We start from the raw sequence: 16,578 nt of genomic DNA, 5'->3' as shown, positions 1-16,578 counted from the left end.
ATGCAAAAGTGAGTGCTGTATGGCGCAACTCTTAAAGAAATTTCATATCTAGCTAATTTTGACAGTTTATTAATGGTGGATGGCGTCCACCGTTACACCCCTCGTGTCACATGGCTCTGTGATTCCTGTTCTCCGCAGCTGAAGTGACAGCGATCTTGGGACCTACATGGGAGTCTAGGGGTTGGGGGTGGGAGATTTCTCTCTCCCTAGTCTCTGCTGGTGATATTGGGACATACAGGCCTGTCTTTCCAGCATCTTTGCTCTGAGCCCCCCTAAGCCAGGGGAAAGAGAGAGACAGAGACAGAGATGGATGGAGAGAAGACATAGAAATAGCTACTCCCGGTCACGGGGTACTTCTGTGCCTTTAAGAGCATAAATTCCTGCAGCTTTCCCCCGAGAGGACCGAGCAATTTTCCAGTCTCAGAAAGAAGAAAGAAGATTTCCCGCTCCCAGTAGGAGCTTGCAGGGGCTCTGCGCAGCTCTGGAAATTGCATAAAATGTCAGTGCTGTAGACAGGCATATACATTCAGCGCTTCTAGCTGGTTCCCTAACAACCCCTCTGGGGTCCACGGCCTGCCTTAGCGACACGCCACGTTAGCAGTGCAGCCCAAGATGACAGTTTCAAAACGCTGCGTGTTTGTGGCACAGACCAGCTCGTCAGGACGTGTCGGATTTTAAGGCGGAGTGACTGGGACCGCCTGGGCTGAGCGTGACCAGGGGACACAGTCACCTGGCCCCTCGTGCGGTCTAGCTCGGAGAGTGAGTCGGCCGTGGGGTCCCCTTTCTTCAGCAGGACTCGAAGTCCGTGGGGGCATGTCCTGTCCTGGGCTTCATCGCTCAGCCTCCTCTGCACCCCCGGGACCTGCACCTTAGACGCGGGGAGCCTCAGCTCGTGGCTTTGCTGTCAGGTGCCTGGGTGCGGAGCAAGCGGGCAGAGTGCACCCCCACCCGCAGAACTAGGGGTGATTTTATTCTCACCGTGGGGGACTTCCTGAGGAGGACCACTGCTTTTCCCCCTCTCTCTCTTCTAAACTCTTACTCGAAGTGTGATGTGCAGAAAAGTGCGTATTCGTGCCTGCGACAGCCGGACAGACCTTGGGCACCCGGGTCAGGAGACAGAGCATCCCATAGCCTCAGGACCCCCGGGCTCCCCACAACCCGTTCCCACCCAGGGAAGCCACTAGCCCCACTTCTAACCAGGCAGATGAGCTTTGCCTGTTCTTGTACTTTACATAAGCGAAATTCTACAGTGTGTCCCCTTATGTCTTCCTTCTTCAGTTCCAGCGTTTATGTTTGTGAGATTTGGCCGCATCCTCGCGCGTCGTGCTAGAGCGTTCCTTCCCGTTTTCACACCGCGATCCATTGTGTGGCTGTGCCCCAGCGGGCCTCTGCTGCCAACGACGAGGAGCTACTAGTTTCTACTTTGGGGCCGAACAAATACTGCTGCTGGGAACATTCTAGTTCGTGCTTTTTGTCGAACGTCTGTGAGCCTTTCTGCTTGAGAACGCGCCTGGGAGCCTGCGAGGACCTACTTCAGCTGTAAGGGGTGGACTCAGCCGCGGAGGCTGTGCCCATGACACCCTGCCTGTGGGGAATGACTTGTGTCTGCGGCACCACGACTTGGCCGACGTTGGGTGTTTTCGTGCTAGACCTTTCCATTGCGATCGCCTCCTCTGTTCCCTCCCCTCTCCTCCTCTCGCTTTGCCTTCACAAACATGGCCATTTTGCTTTTGACAAAGGTGTGAAAGCAATTCAGTGAAGAAGGAGTAGTCTGTTCAACAAATGGTGTTTGAACAACGGGACTTCAGTATGTGAAAAAAGAGAGAGAGAGAGAGAGAAAGAAAATGAATCTTGACCTTAACTTTTCTTGTATGCTGCTTGCCTGTGTGCGTTCTTTTCAAACGAGAACGTGTGTTCTTTTCAAAAGTGCTTTCCACTTTTCAATTATAAAAATCGTGTTAGCAACGGAGTCTCAGTAGAGTCCCCAAAGCAGAGCTCATGGGGCTACTTTCTCCGACTTCAGTGAAAAACAATCAGAAATTAGTATAAAAAGAACTTGAGCTCCCAGAGGCAGAGGGTTTCTTTGGTGTTCCGCAGCTGTGTCCCTAGAGTCTAGAATAGTGCTGGAGACCTGTTTTTGAATTAATGAAAAATATAAGCAAGCATATCAGTTAGAATGCATTCAACAGAAATTAGCAGAGGACCTAAGGAAGGACATTTATTGTTCTTTGAGTGTCTAGAGGTGGGTTTTCCAGACTCCATTCAACATCTTCATTGAGGATCCAAGCCCTTTCTTTCCTTCTGCTTTGTGTTCTCTTTATGTTGGCTCTTTGTCCCCACAGTCCCAAGATGACAGCAACGATTATTATAGCATTAATAATTATTAGTATTAACAATTAATTATTAATAATATTAATTATTACTATGGTAATGGCACTTTGCATGACTTCCTTGGTGTCATCCATTGTTTTGAGCCCCTTTTTATATTTTCACTCATTAAATTATCATACACTTCTATAAGGTTTTCCTCTTTAAATGTGGGGAAACTGAGGCAGAGAGCTACGCAGTGACTTGTCCAAGTTATAGAGCCAATAACGGATAGAACGGGAGCTGAGCCCAGGCTTAGCCCACAGTCTGGGTTCACCCTCTAAGCTGTGCTGCGGCACCAGGTATTTACTGTCAGAGCCAAAGCAGGACAAAACGGGCTGGATGGTGTCATGTGGCTGCCCTGGGAAAGCAGGCTGGCACAGTGAGTCGCTGGCGGTGGGAGACAGAAGCCCCAGGATGTCTTCAGACAAACCATGGTCCCTGCCTGAGAGCTGGGCAGACTGCCACCCCGAACAGAACGTGGGTTCCCAACACAAGGGAGAAGTAGGAAATCCAGTCAGCCCTGGGGAATAACACCTCTGCCACCTTAAATTAAAAAAAAAAAAATCCATCCTCTTGCAAATTATGGAACAATTTCCCAGATAACTTGGGTGGAAGAGCAAATGAAAAACAAATGAAAAATTATTTAGGAATCATTGAGAATGGATGAACTAAAGTGGACCCCCACTTTAGGAAAAACCTAAAGAGAAAAATAACCCATGGGAGAAATGGAAGAGGTGACCTGAAGACTTCCCGTGTCAACAGAACAACGATGATTGGCAGAGAACAGACCCAGGCCACTTGGCAGGCGCGCTCTAACTCTTTAAGGAGTGGGCGTCACCTGTACTATATAAACTGCTCTACAGAATAAAAAAAGATGATTTCCAGCTCCTTTGGTGAAGCTAGCATAATCCTGACACCAAATCCAGACAAGACTAGGACAAAAAATATTTTTGGCCACCCCACTTAACAAAAAATTCCAACTGAAACCTATGAGAGAAAACGTGGCCGTGTGTTGGAAGACCACATGTATCCCGGGAATGAAAGGATGGTTCCACTTTGGGGAGTCTCTTCGTGCAGTCCCCAATCGTATCTGGTGAAAGAGAAACGTGATGTGACCATTCCTTCCCCTGACCTTCCAGGGTCTGCCCTATAGCTTGCATTTCCCGGACTTCCCTGCAACCCGGTCCCTGTTTAGTTTCTGCTAACTCACTGGTCTGGGAAACAGGAGAAGCAGCTGGGAGGGGGTGGTCTGGGATGTGGGACAGGGACAATGAGCGCCGTTGAGCAGGCCACAGACCGCCTGACCTTGGTGACACCAATGTAGGGAGACGACATGAAGGTACCCTGGTAGCTGTGCGATTCCTAGACTCCACCCCGAGGGGTTCTGCAACATAGAGCAGAATTCAAAATATTAGGTACCGAGGGTCCCTTCCAAAAGATATACCTCCCTCTGTCAGCCAAAGTAAGGGAGAAGCGTAGGAGTTCCTCTTTCAAAGAATTCTAATTTAGATACTGCTTGTATTTGTGCGTGTGTGCACGCGTGCACAACAGTGTGCATATTTTTCTGAACGTTGTTACAATAAATTCACGTTTTCAACTTTTGTCTGCCTTCTGATTTTGTAGTGATCCCCCTCCCCAAGGAATGATTTACATTTTCATGAAATCAAAGTTATTAATTCTTTCCTTTATGGTATGAGATTTTGTATTTTATTTAGAAAGTTCTTTCTCATCATAGGTCTACGTGCTCTTTAGTTATGTTTTTTTTCTAGTACCTTTATGGCTTTTTCTCTTCAATTACATCTACCTAGGACTTTTGTGGCTTTACTTCTATTCAGATCCATCCAGGATTTAATTGGGAAGAGAGAGTAAGAAAGACATCTAAGGTTTTTTTTTTTTTTTTCCCCTAAATGGCTAGCCAACATGATTTCTTGAAAACCCATCTTTTCACTCAGCTAATTTGAAATGCCACCCATGTGTTTTAAATCATGTTTAAAATTCTCATCTGCATATGGGATACACTCAGATTTTCTTGGGGCTTATGGATAACATTTTTGGAGAGGTGCCTCATTTACTTAAACAGGTTAGTGACTTGTAGGAGCCTCTAGCTCTGTTTTGAATGCTTCTGTGTTCAGTAGTTGGAATATAAAGAAGATCGACACTCCAGCTCAGGTCTCTCCAGGCAATGGTAGACACTATCATTTATTGATATTGAACAACTTTACACTGGCTCAGTTGCTTTACAAACATCATCTAATTTAGTCTTCACTGTTTATTGATTTATTCAGTGAATTTCAGAGGAGACACAGCTACGTGAAAAACACTGGGCTCAGGTCAGTCAGATTAATAAGCTAGACTAGGGGATCCCTGGGTGGCGCAGCGGTTTGGCGCCTGCCTTTGGCCCAGGGCGCGATCCTGGAGACCCGGGATCGAATCCCACGTCGGGCTCCCGGTGCATGGAGCCTGCTTCTCCCTCTGCCTGTGTCTCTGCGCCTCTCTCTCTCTCTCTCTCTGTGACTATCATAAATAAATTAAAAAAAAATAATAATAAGCTAGACTAGGTCTCTGCCCTCACAGAACCTGTGGCATGCCAGGTACCGTAACTGGGACCAAGGTGGGGTAAGCACACGCTGCTGTGTCTCCCACCAATGGATGCTCAAACCTGGAAGTCTGTGTGCAGCAGCTCTCTGAAGATTCCTCAAAGAAATGGCAGCAGGCTGACTGGGGAAAGCTCCCCATCAGGGAGCGCCTATCACCCCCCACTTTCTTCTTTGAGTTCTGGCCTGGAAACTTGGAACAACAACCCTAATGTGAACAGGAAAAGTCCCAAGGAAAGCCTTCTCTTTCTGGTGTGAGGGACCACACGGTCCCTCCCCTCCTGTTGGTGGCTCTGGGTTGGCCCATGTAAGAACTGCAGCTCTGTGACTGCAGACCCTCCCACAGAAACCATGAAGGTCAGGGGCGATGGTACATCCTTAAATTGCTGAAGGAACATAGAACGCACCCACTGAAAACATCCTTTAGGAATGAACATGAAATAAAGACATTCTCAGCAGAGGGAAAACTGGGAGAAGCTCCAATAAGCAGACCTCTTGCTTGTTTGATCCCCATACCTCCCCTTAATGCTCATAAATAAAATCTGCAATGACCACATCATGGCACCTGCTAGCTTCGTCCTTGTTTCTAGGAATATCATTGTATCTTTCAGACCCAGAAGACTGCAAATCTGATGAGCCAGCTTTAACTCACTGGCCTGAGGCCACGCATCCCATTGACGACAGAAGGAGATCGGGACTTTGAGTTTCGAATGTGTCCACCCAGTGATGTTGCTATATGGCCAGGGGCATAGTTGCACACAGTGCAGTCAGGATCTTGTTTTCGTAGATACGCATTTGTCATTTATTGATCAACTCGAAGCCTTTATGTGTAATTTTTATGCATTTGGTTGCTCCTCTAATTTGGCTTTATTGCAGTAAATGCCATAGTGAAGGATTTAATTGCAAGCATAATTATTTGTGGACATTAAGGAACAGAGTTTATTAATTCACTTTGGAGAGACCGTATCCCTTTCGTAAACTATCCATAAATATGGGTCCGAAGTTTTTGTTAATCAAAGATATTAATGTATAGGTCCGTGAGGTTTGACAAATGTAACTTGTGGTAGCCACTGCCACAATCAAGACAGAATACTTTCCCTCCATAGGTCTTTCGTGCCCCCTCCACCTCTTGCCATGACAGCCACTCAACTGCTCTTTGTGCAAAGATGGAATCATATGTTATATATGTTTTCAGCTTGGCTTATTACGTTGAGCATAATATTTTTGGTATACACCCATGTCGCTGTGAGTATCGCTATTTTTCATCTTATTGCTAAGTGTATTCCAAGCATGGATACACTATAATTTGTTTATCTATTCATCCGTGAATGGACATTTGGGTTGTTTCGAGTTTTGGGCTATTGTGAATGAATATACTTCAAATATTTGTGTCTAAATTACTTTGTGGACATATATTTCTCTTTCTCTTGGGCAAATGTCTGTACATGGAATTTCTAGGTCATAGGGTAAGTGTGTATTTAACCATGAAAAAATGATCAAACTGCTTTCTGAGCTGCTTATACTATCTTACATGTACAATAGCACGGACATTTTTGTTTGTTTGTTTGGTTTGTTTGGTTCTGATGGTTCCAGCTTGTCCACCTTTCCAAGATGTAGTATTATGTTGTGGCAGCTCATTGGGGTTTTTACTTGTATTTCACCTAGGAGTCATGATGTTGAGGGTCTTTTCTTTTTTTTTTTTTAATTTTTATTTATTTATGATAGTCACACAGAGAGAGAGAGAGAGAGGCAGAGACATAGGCAGAGGGAGAAGCAGGCTCCATGCACCGAGAGCCCGACGTGGGATTCGATCCTGGGTCTCCAGGATCGTGCCCTGGGCCAAAGGCAGGCGCCAAACCGCTGCGCCACCCAGGGATCCCTGTCTTTTCATGTTGCTTATTAGCCATGTATATATCTTCTCTTGTTAATGTCCTGTGAAAATCTTTCATCCATTTATAAAATTAGCATGTTAGTCCTAAATTTTAGAAAACAACAAGAATAGAGCTGAGACCAGGCTCCGGAGGCCACTCACAGACCCATGGACAGGTGCACTCAGGATCAAAGGAAAGACACCACACAGGCACTTTGACCCTCACACGTCCTCCCTGTGGACACGCAGGGAGACAAAAGGGTACATGCTCTGGGTATGGACAACACACCTTCACACAAGGATGTGCACACTTGCACGTGGACGTGATTAAAGACAAAGTGTTGGTGCTGATGTGAGACCACCATGCTTCAGCTACCTAGGCAAGGGGAAACGGGGATGAGGGGAGAAGGTGTGCAGGTGGTCAAGGACAGGGTGAGATTTCTCACCCTCCTCAGCTACAGACCAGCAGCCCCAAATCCTTTCTGCAGGCCTGGAACAGGCAAGCAGGAAGATCTGACCACAGGAACCACTAAGGAAGAACGACAGAGACATGGAAACATGTTTTCTAGAAGAAAGAAGCCAGCCTAGAGGGGAAGAGGTGTCAAGAGGGAGGTGTTCCAGGAGGCGGAGCCCAGGGAGAACAGGGTTGGGGCAATCACCTCTAGCCTGATACCTGTCACCACTCCCTGGACATCCTCAGGGCAGGGGCAAGTGGGGGCCATCCTTCAGGGATGGTCACATACAGTGAGGACCCTCTGTCTGTGTGGCCACCATGGATGTCAGATAACTCGAATCAGGCTGGGCTGAGGCTGTGCCAGGCCCTGGGCTGGGGATGAACCTTTAAGATTTTTTACTTTAATTAACAGACTGGATATTTTTAGAGCAGTTTTGAATTTACAGATAAATTAATTGGAAAGTAGAGTTCCCATATACTCCCTCTATCTGGCACACAGTTTCCCTATGATTCCCATCTTGCATCAGCGTGGTGCATCACTTACAACCGATGAGCCAGTCTTAGTACATTGTGATGAAGCAAAGTCCATAGTTAACATGAGGGTTCACTCTTGGGGTTGTACATTCTATGGGTCTTGACAAGTGCATAATGGCACGTGGCCACCGTCACGGTGTCGTACAGAATAGTTTTCAATGTCCTGGAAATGCTGTGCTTCACCTACTCATCCCTCCTCTCCCCCCACCAACCCCGGCAACAGCTGATCCTTTTACTCTCTCCATATTTTTGCCTTTTCCAGAATGTCATATAGTTGGAATCATACAGTATGTAGCCTTTCCAGATTGGCTTCTCTCACTTAGCAATACTCATTTACGGTTCCGCCGCGTCTTTTTATGGCTTGATAGCTCATTTCTTTTTTTTTTCCTCTAGTTTTATTGAGAAATAATTGGCATGCATCACTCAGTGAGTTCAAGGCATGCAGCATGATGGTTCAATTTACTTACATTGAGAAATGACTACCACAGTATGTTCAGCTAACATCCATCTTCTCGTAGAGATACAATAAAAAGAAAAGAATAAAGCAAAACAATTCTTTTTTTTTTTTTTTTTTTGTGATGAGGACTCAGGATTTTACTCTCTTACTCAATTTTTTTTAAATTGAGGAATAATATTCCATTCTCTGGATATACTACAGTTTATCCATTCCTCTTTGTATATCTTCTTTGGGGAGGTGTCTGTTCAGATCTCTTGCCCATTTTTAATTGAGTTGTTTGTTTTTTTATGGTTGATTTTAAAAGTTCTCTGTATATTTTGGATACAAGTTTTTTACTAGATAACCATTTTGAAAATATTTTCTCCCAGTCTGTAGCTCATCTTTTTATCTCTTCGTGGTGTCTCTCATAGACCAGGAGTTTTTTCATTTTAGTTAAGTCCAACTTATGGGTATTTTTCTTTCATGGCTTGTGCTTTTAGTATTGTATCCAAAAGGTCGTCACCTTACCCAAGGACGTTTGTATTATCTCCTGTGTTATCTTCTGGAAATCTTATACTTTTGTAGTTTACATTTAGGTCTGTGATCCATATTAAGGTTTTTTTTTTAAGATTTTATTTATTTATTCATGAAAGACACAGGGAGGCAGAGACATAGGCAGAGGGAGAAACAGGATCCCTGCAGGGAACCCAATGTGGAACTCAATCCCAGGACCCTGGGATTATGCTCTGAGCCAAAGGTAGACACTGAACCACTCAGCCACCCAGGTGCCCCCATCTTGAGTTATTTTTTGTGAAGGATGTAAGTCTGTATGTAGGTTTATTTGTTTGTGTGAGGATGCCCAGTTGTTCCAGCACCATTTGCTGAAAAGACCATTTTTCTCCATTGAATTATCTTTGCTCCTTTGTCCAAAATCAGTTAACTGCAGGGACACATGGATAGTTCAGTGGTTGAGTGCCTGCCTTTGACTCAGGCCATGATCCTGGGGTCCTGGGATTAAGTCCTGCATCGGGCTCCCCACAGGGAGCCTGCTTCTCCCTCTGCCTATGTCTCTGCCTCTCTGTGTCTCTCAAGAATAAATAAATAAAATCTAAAAAAATCAGTTAACTGCATTTGTGGGGTCTATTTATAGGCTCTCTATTCTGTTCCATTATCATATTCTGTTCTGTTCTGTTCTGTTCTGTCTGTTCTTTCACCACGCCGTACTATCCTGAGTAGTACAGCTTTATGATAGGTATTGAAGTCCCCTGACTTTGTTCTCCTTAAATATTGAGTTGGCTAGTCTGAGTCTTTTGCTTCTACATATTTTCTTTAGAATTAAATTGTTAATATTCACAAAATAACTTGCTGGGAATTGTGTCTCATCTAAAGATCAAGTTGTAAAGAATCGACAATTTAACAATATTGTCTTTCTATCCGTGAACATGCAGTAGTCCTCCATTTATTTAGATCTTTTACTTCTTTCATTAGAGTTTTGCTGCTTTCCTCATATAGATCTTCAAAATATTTTGTTGGATTTATACCTAAGTATTCCTCTTTTTTTTGGTGCTAATGTAAATAGTATTGGGTTTTTAATATCAAATTCCAATTGTTCATTACTGGCATACAATAAAGCAATATTTTTTGCATATTAATTAAACTTGCTATAGTTGTTTGTTAGTTCCAAAAGGCTTTTGTTGATTCCTTCAGACTTTTTACATACACAATCATGTCGTCTTCAAATAAAGTTTTATTTCTTCCTTCCTATTTTATGACCCTTTTATTTCCTTTTCTTGTCTTATTATATTAGCTAAGACTCCTAGTACAGCATTGTAAGGGAGTCATGAGAGGAAGATATCCTTGACTTGTGCTTCATCTTAGCAGGAAAACTTCTAGTTTTTCACCAGTAAGTATGTTAGCTCTTCATTTTTGGTGCTTGTTAAAAAATGAAGAGCTAACATAAAGAAGTTCCCTTCTATTCCTAGCTCACTGAGAATTTTTGTCATGAATGAGTGTTGGATTTTTTCCCAATGGTTTTTCTGCATCTACTGATATAAATCATAAGATTTGTCTTCTTTAGCCTGTTGATGTGATGGAATTACATTAATTGATTTTCAAATACTGAACCAGTATTGCATTCTGGAATAAATCCCAGCTGGTCACGCTGTATAAGTCTTTTTATACATTGTTGGATTTGATTCGCTGCCATTTTATTGAGGATTTTCCTATCTATGTTCATGATTTGTATTGCTCTGTAGTTTTCTTTTTTGGTAATCAGATCTTTCTCTGGTTTTTGTATCAGGGTGATACTGGTCTCATAGAACTGAGAAGTTAGGAGGTATTCCTTCTATTTCTGCTTTCTGGAAGACATAGTAGAGAACTGGTATAATTTCTTCCTTAATTGTTTGGTAGAATTCATCAGTGAACTCATCTGGACCTGACATTTCCTGTTTTGAAGATTATTATTTACTGATGACTTTTCTTTCATAGATACAAGCCTACTGAGTTTATCTATTGCTGCTTGTATGAGTTTTGGTAAAATGTATATTCAAGGAATCGTCTGTTTGATCTAGGTTACCAAATTTGTGAGAATAGGGTTTTTCGTAATATTCATTATCCCTTTAAGGTTCATGGAATCAATAGTGATGGCCTACCTCTATTTCATTTCTGATGTTAGTCATTTGTATCTTCTTTCTTTTTCTTAATTAGGTTAGCTAGAGTTTAATGAATTTTATTGATCTTTTCAAAGAAGCAAATTTTGGTTTTGTTGATTTTCTCTACTGATTTCCTGTTTTCAATTTTACTGATTTCTGCCCTAGTTTTAATCTTCTTTCTTTTCTACTGCTTACTGTGGATTTGACTTATTCTTTTTCTAGTTTCTAAGGTGAAAACTGAAATTAGTGATTTTAGATTTTCTTTTCTAATATATACATTCTATGCTAAAACATTCCCTCTAGTCACTGCTTTTGCTGCATCCCACAAATTCTGATAAGCTGTATTTTCATTTTCATTTAGTTCAAAATATTTACTGACATCTCCTGAGGCTTCTTTGCCTCATATGTTATTCAGAAGTGTATTGTTTAATGTCCAGGTATTTGGGGGGGCTGGTTTCCAGTGTCTTTCTGTTATTGGTTTCTTGTTTAATCCCACTGTGGTCTGAGAGCGTATAGGTATTATTTCTATTCATTTAAATTTGCTGAGGTATGTTTTATGAAATGGAGTTTGGTCTATTTGTAGACTGGTGAGTATCTCATGAAAAGAATGTGGGATGAAGTATTCTGTAGATATCAGTTAGATCCAGTTGACTGATGGCGTTATTTCAGTTCAACTATGTCCTTGCTGACTTTCTGTCCGTTCCATCTGTCCATTACTGGTAGAATGGTGTTAAAGTCTCCAACTTAATAGTGAATTAATCTATTTCTTCTTGTAGTTTTAGCAGATTTGGCTTTATATGTTTTGACACTCCGTTTTCTAAGTGCATACACATCAAGGATTGCTACATACTCTTGGAGAATTGACCTTGATATCATTATCCGATGCCCCTTCTTAAAAATCTCTGATCATTTCCTTGCTCTGAAGTCCGCTATGTCTGAAACCAATATAGTTCCTTCAGCTTTCCTTTGAAGTGTTAGCATTGTGCAACTTTCTCTATCCCTTCACTTTTAATCTGTCTGAGTCTTTATATTTAAAGTGTGTTCCTTGTAGACAGCTTATAGTGGAACTTGGGTTTATCCATTGTACCCCTCGCGGTCTTTTAATTATATTGCATTCAGACCATCCAGGTTTAAAATGATTATCGATATAGGTTTTAGTCTGTACGGACTGCTGTAACAAAATACCACAGACCGGGTGATTTATAAACAACGGAAATGTATTGCTCTCATTTCTGGAGGCTGGAAGTCTGAAATCTGGTGTCAGCCTGTTTGGGTTCTGTTGAGGGCTGTCTTCCTGGTTCACAGCCAGCCCCTTATCACCATGCCCATGCACAATGAAAGGGGCTACAGATCCCTCTGGAGTCTGTTTCATAAGAGCACTAATCCCACTCATGGGGCTCCATCTTCATGATCTGAGCACTTCTCAAAGACCCATCTCCTAATACCATCATCTCTGAGGCTTAGGAAGGAATTCAACATATGGATTTTAGGGGGACACAAACATGCAAACCATAGCAACCGGACTAATAGCTATCATGTTTGTTCCTGTTTTCTACTCATCGTCCTTGCTCTGTGTTTCTTTTTGTCTTCCAGTCTTTTTCTTGAATTCTGTAGGTTTTTTTTGTTTTGTTTTGTTTTTTAATTTTTATTTATTTATGATAGTCACAGAGAGAGAGAGAGAGAGGCAGAGACACAGGCAGAGGGAGAAGCAGGCTCCATGCACCGGGAGCCCGATGTGGGATTTGATCCCGGGTCTCCAGGATCGCGCCCTGGGCCAAAGGCAGGCACCAAACCGCTGCGCCACCCAGGGATCCCGAATTCTGTAGTTTTAATTGAGCATTTCATGATTCCATTTTCTTCCCTTTTTGCATATTAATTATATTTCTTTCTTTCTCTTTTACTCTTTTAGTGACTATCCCAGAGTTTACAAAATGCATTTGCAACTAGCCAAAGTCCATTTTCCAAATAACACAATACTGTGTATGGAGGACTGCAAGTATTTTGTTAGCAGAGTATTCTCAATCTTTTTTTTTTTTTTTTTTTTTTTTTTTTTGTAGAGTCAAGTTCCTGATCTACATCCTTTTCCTTCTCTGAAGAACCTTTCGAACATATCTTTCAGGATAGGTCGTATAGCAACAAATTCTCTCAGTTTTTGTCTGAGAAGGTGTTTCTACTTCACTTTTGAAGGACAACTTCACTGGACACAGAATTCTCGACTGGTGGATTTCTTTCTTTCTACACCTTAAGTATTTCACTCTCTTCGTGCTTGTATTATTTCTGTTGAGTAGTGCAGTGTGATTCTTATCCTTGCTGCTCAGTGATTTTCTGTGTACTTTTCCTCCCAATTACTGAGAGAGAAATATGGAAATATAAAATAATTGTGCATTTTCACTTCTCTTTCCAGTCTCCTTAGTGCTTTTGCTCACTTATTTTGACACTCTGTTATTAGAAGTGTACATATTTTTGTTTTGTCGTGTCATATTGATGAAATAAGCATTTCATCATTATAGGATGTCCCTTCTGAGGTGCCTGGGTGGCTCAGTGGTTGAGCGTCCGCCTTCAGCTCAGGTCATGATCCCGGGGTCCTGGGATCAAGTCCCGCATCGGGGTCTCTGCAAAGAGCCTGCTTCTCCCTCTGCCTCTCTCTGTGTGTCTCTCATGAATCAATAAATCTTTTTTAAAAAGTCCCTCTTTCCTCTAGGGCTATCTCTTGTTCTGAAGTCTACTACGTCTCCTATTGACATGAACACCCAGTTTTCTTATTATTAGTGTTGCATAATATCTCTTTTTCCATCCTTGGTGACTTTGTACTTAAACTAGGTTTCTTGCAGACAGCATATAGTTTGGTCTTATTTTTTCTTTCTTTTTAGAATGCCTTATAATTATTTTGTCGAAAACCCAACATGATGTATCTGGTAATAATAACTGAGGTGAATAGGCTTTTAGTGTGAGGGTTTATGTTAATCTGGCCAGGAGTTGAGCTGCGTTTGTTGTAGATGTAAGTTCCAAAGGCTTCAAATTCTTCTAGCGTCTTTCTTTTTATTTTTCATGTAGTCTTTGGTTTTCTCCAAGGACTGCTTCCTAAGTAGGGTTTGTGCCTTGCAGCTCTGTAGGCTGTCATCCACTGGCATGATACCCGTTGCTGTGGTGGTGAGGTGTGGAGAAGGGAGAGGGAGAGCATTCTGTAATCTCGTGATTAAATTTTAGTGGACCTGTGTCCCTGGCCTGTGACCCTCACATATGTTTCTTGGCTTTTTTCCCCTTCTCCTGGACTTCAGTGAGACGGGAAGGCTAGAGGGGGCTATTGCATCGTAACCCAGACACAGTTCTGATAAGGTCATTTCTCCTGCTGAGTAGACCTTTGTTATGGAGATGCCCTCAGAGTATTTCAAAGGGTTCATTTCCCCCTCTCCCAGCCTGAGAACAGGAGGGGATTTTTCTTGGCTCTTCAAGGTGAGAACCTGGTGGGACTGGACATAAAATCCACTCAATTGTGCCTCCCCCTGCCCATTCTTATGCTTGTCCACACTCAATCTCAGGCAATTTGTCACAATTACCACTTAAGTATGCCTCCCGGTTTATGGCTGCAGTGGCTTCTGCTCCTCAGGAAAGTGGATCTCAGCTGTGACTGTGTCTCCTGTCTTCCCCCATTTTCAGGTGGTAGTTTGCCCTGTGACCTCAATTCTCTGATGGATGATGGATCCAATAAAAGACATTGATTTTCACTTTGTTCTTTTCTCTTTTTCTTCTTCTTCCTTTTTTTTTTTTTTTTTTAGTAAGGATAGGAATGATTACTTGCAAGCACTTACATGTCAGAGCTGAAATTGGAAGTCTCGATTCTTACTTTTTTTTAATCTAGTCTGACAATCTTTTCTTTGAATCAGTGCATTTAGACCATTTATGTTTTAAATTTAATTATGTAATATTGCTATTTGTTGCCATCCTGTATATTCTTTGTTCCTTTTTCCATTTTTCTGCATTCTTCTGGGTTGAATAATTTTAGCATTTCTTTTTATCTCACGTATAGGCTTATTAGCTGTACCTCTTTACTTCTTTTAAGGTTCACCTAGAGTTTATGATATGCACAATTAATTTATTATAGTCTATCTTCAAAGGATGTATCGATTCATGTATTCAGTAAAAAATATAAACTGTATGTTTCTATTTCTCCCTCATGTATTTTGTGTTACTATTGTCCTATGTATTATTTCTACACGTTAGAGACTCTACAAAGTATTACCAATTTTGCTTTAAGCAATCAGTGATTTTTTTTAAACTTTGTTTTTTAGATAAGTTTTAGGTCCACAGCAAAATTAAGAGGAAGGTACAGAGATTTTTCATATAACCTCTGCTCTCGCACATGCACAGCATTTCCCATTATCAACATCCCCCACCAGAGTAGAATATTTGTTACAATTGATGAACCTGCACTGATGCATCATGATCATCCAAAGTCCATAGTATACCGTGGGGTTCACTCTTGATGTTGTATTGTTGATGGGTCGAGACGGATGTATAATGACATAAATCCATTATTATGGCATCATAAAGAGTATTTTCACTGTCCAAAAATCCTGTGTTCCTCCTATTCATCCCTCCTGCCCCAAGCCCCAGAACCACTGATATTTTATTGTCTTCATACTTTTGCCTTTTCCAGAATATCATAGAGTTGGAATCATACAGGATGCAGCCTTCCCAGATTGGTTTCTTTCACTTGGTAATATGCGCTGAAGTTTCCTTGGCGTTCTTTTGTGGGTCATTAGCCCATTTTTTATATTTTCTCTCTTTTTTTCTTTTTCTTCTTCTTCCTTTTTTTCTTTTTCTTTTTTTAAAAATAAGGATAGGAGTAAGTACTTGCAAGCACTTACATGTCAGAACTGAAATTGGAAGTCTCGATTCTTACTTTTTTTATCCAATCTGACAATCTTTGCTTGGAATCAGTGCATTTAGATCATTGATTTTTAAATTTAATTATGTAATATTGCTATTTGTTGCCATCCTGTATATTATAGCACAGAATTATAGCACAGAATAATATTTCATTGTCTGGTTGTACCCAGTTTATTCAGCCATTCACCTACTGCAGGCCATCTTGGTTGCTCCAGAGTTTTGGAATTATGAATAAAGCTGCTGTAAACTTCTCTGTGCAGGGTTTTTGTGCAGATATAAAATTTTTTTCTCCTTTGGGTAAGTACCAGGAAGCCATGATTGCTGGATCACATAGTAAAATCATATTTAGTTTTGTAAGAAGAGTCCAACTAATTTCCAAAATGACTGTGCCATTTTGGGTTTTCATCAGCAGTGAATGAAAGTTCTTGTTGCTCCATATCTTCAACCAGCATTTGGTATCATCAATGTTCTGGATTTTGGCCGTCTAATAAGTGTGTACTGGAATCTCGTTTCCCTAATGGCATTTGACGTGGAGCATCTTTTCACATGTTTATTTCACACTCGTACATCTTCCCTGGTGAGGAGTCTGTCAAGGCGTTCAGCCCATCTTTTAATGACACTGTTTGTTTTCTTTTTGTTGGGTTTTAAGAGCTTTTTTTTATTTTGGATATAAGCCCTTTATCAGATACATGTTTTGCAAATATTTTCCCCAAGTCTGTGGCTTGTTTTCTCATTCTCTTAACATTGTTTTTTTAGCAGAGCAGAAGTTTTTAATTTTA

At 41.7% G+C, this 16,578-nt stretch overlaps 1 long non-coding RNA gene across 4 annotated transcripts in view; it reads left to right on the top strand.

The window, feature by feature from the left end:
• LOC102152551 overlaps positions 1 to 16,578 on the top strand; it is a 54,282-nt gene that overhangs the window by 30,748 nt on the left and 6,956 nt on the right. For 3 of the 4 annotated variants that reach the window (XR_005363795.1, XR_005363794.1, XR_005363793.1), the window contains one exon: positions 1,279 to 3,971. The exons of the other annotated variant lie outside the window; for it this stretch is intronic. This is a non-coding gene — a long non-coding RNA (uncharacterized LOC102152551). Of the gene's footprint in view, positions 1 to 1,278; positions 3,972 to 16,578 lie in introns of those variants that run through there. 4 annotated transcript variants of the gene reach the window in all.

The sequence above is a fragment of the Canis lupus genome, chromosome 8, assembly GCF_011100685.1.
Source record: "Canis lupus familiaris isolate Mischka breed German Shepherd chromosome 8, alternate assembly UU_Cfam_GSD_1.0, whole genome shotgun sequence".
Classification (NCBI taxonomy): domain Eukaryota; kingdom Metazoa; phylum Chordata; class Mammalia; order Carnivora; family Canidae; genus Canis; species Canis lupus.
This window is presented reverse-complemented; position numbering and strand designations above follow the sequence as displayed.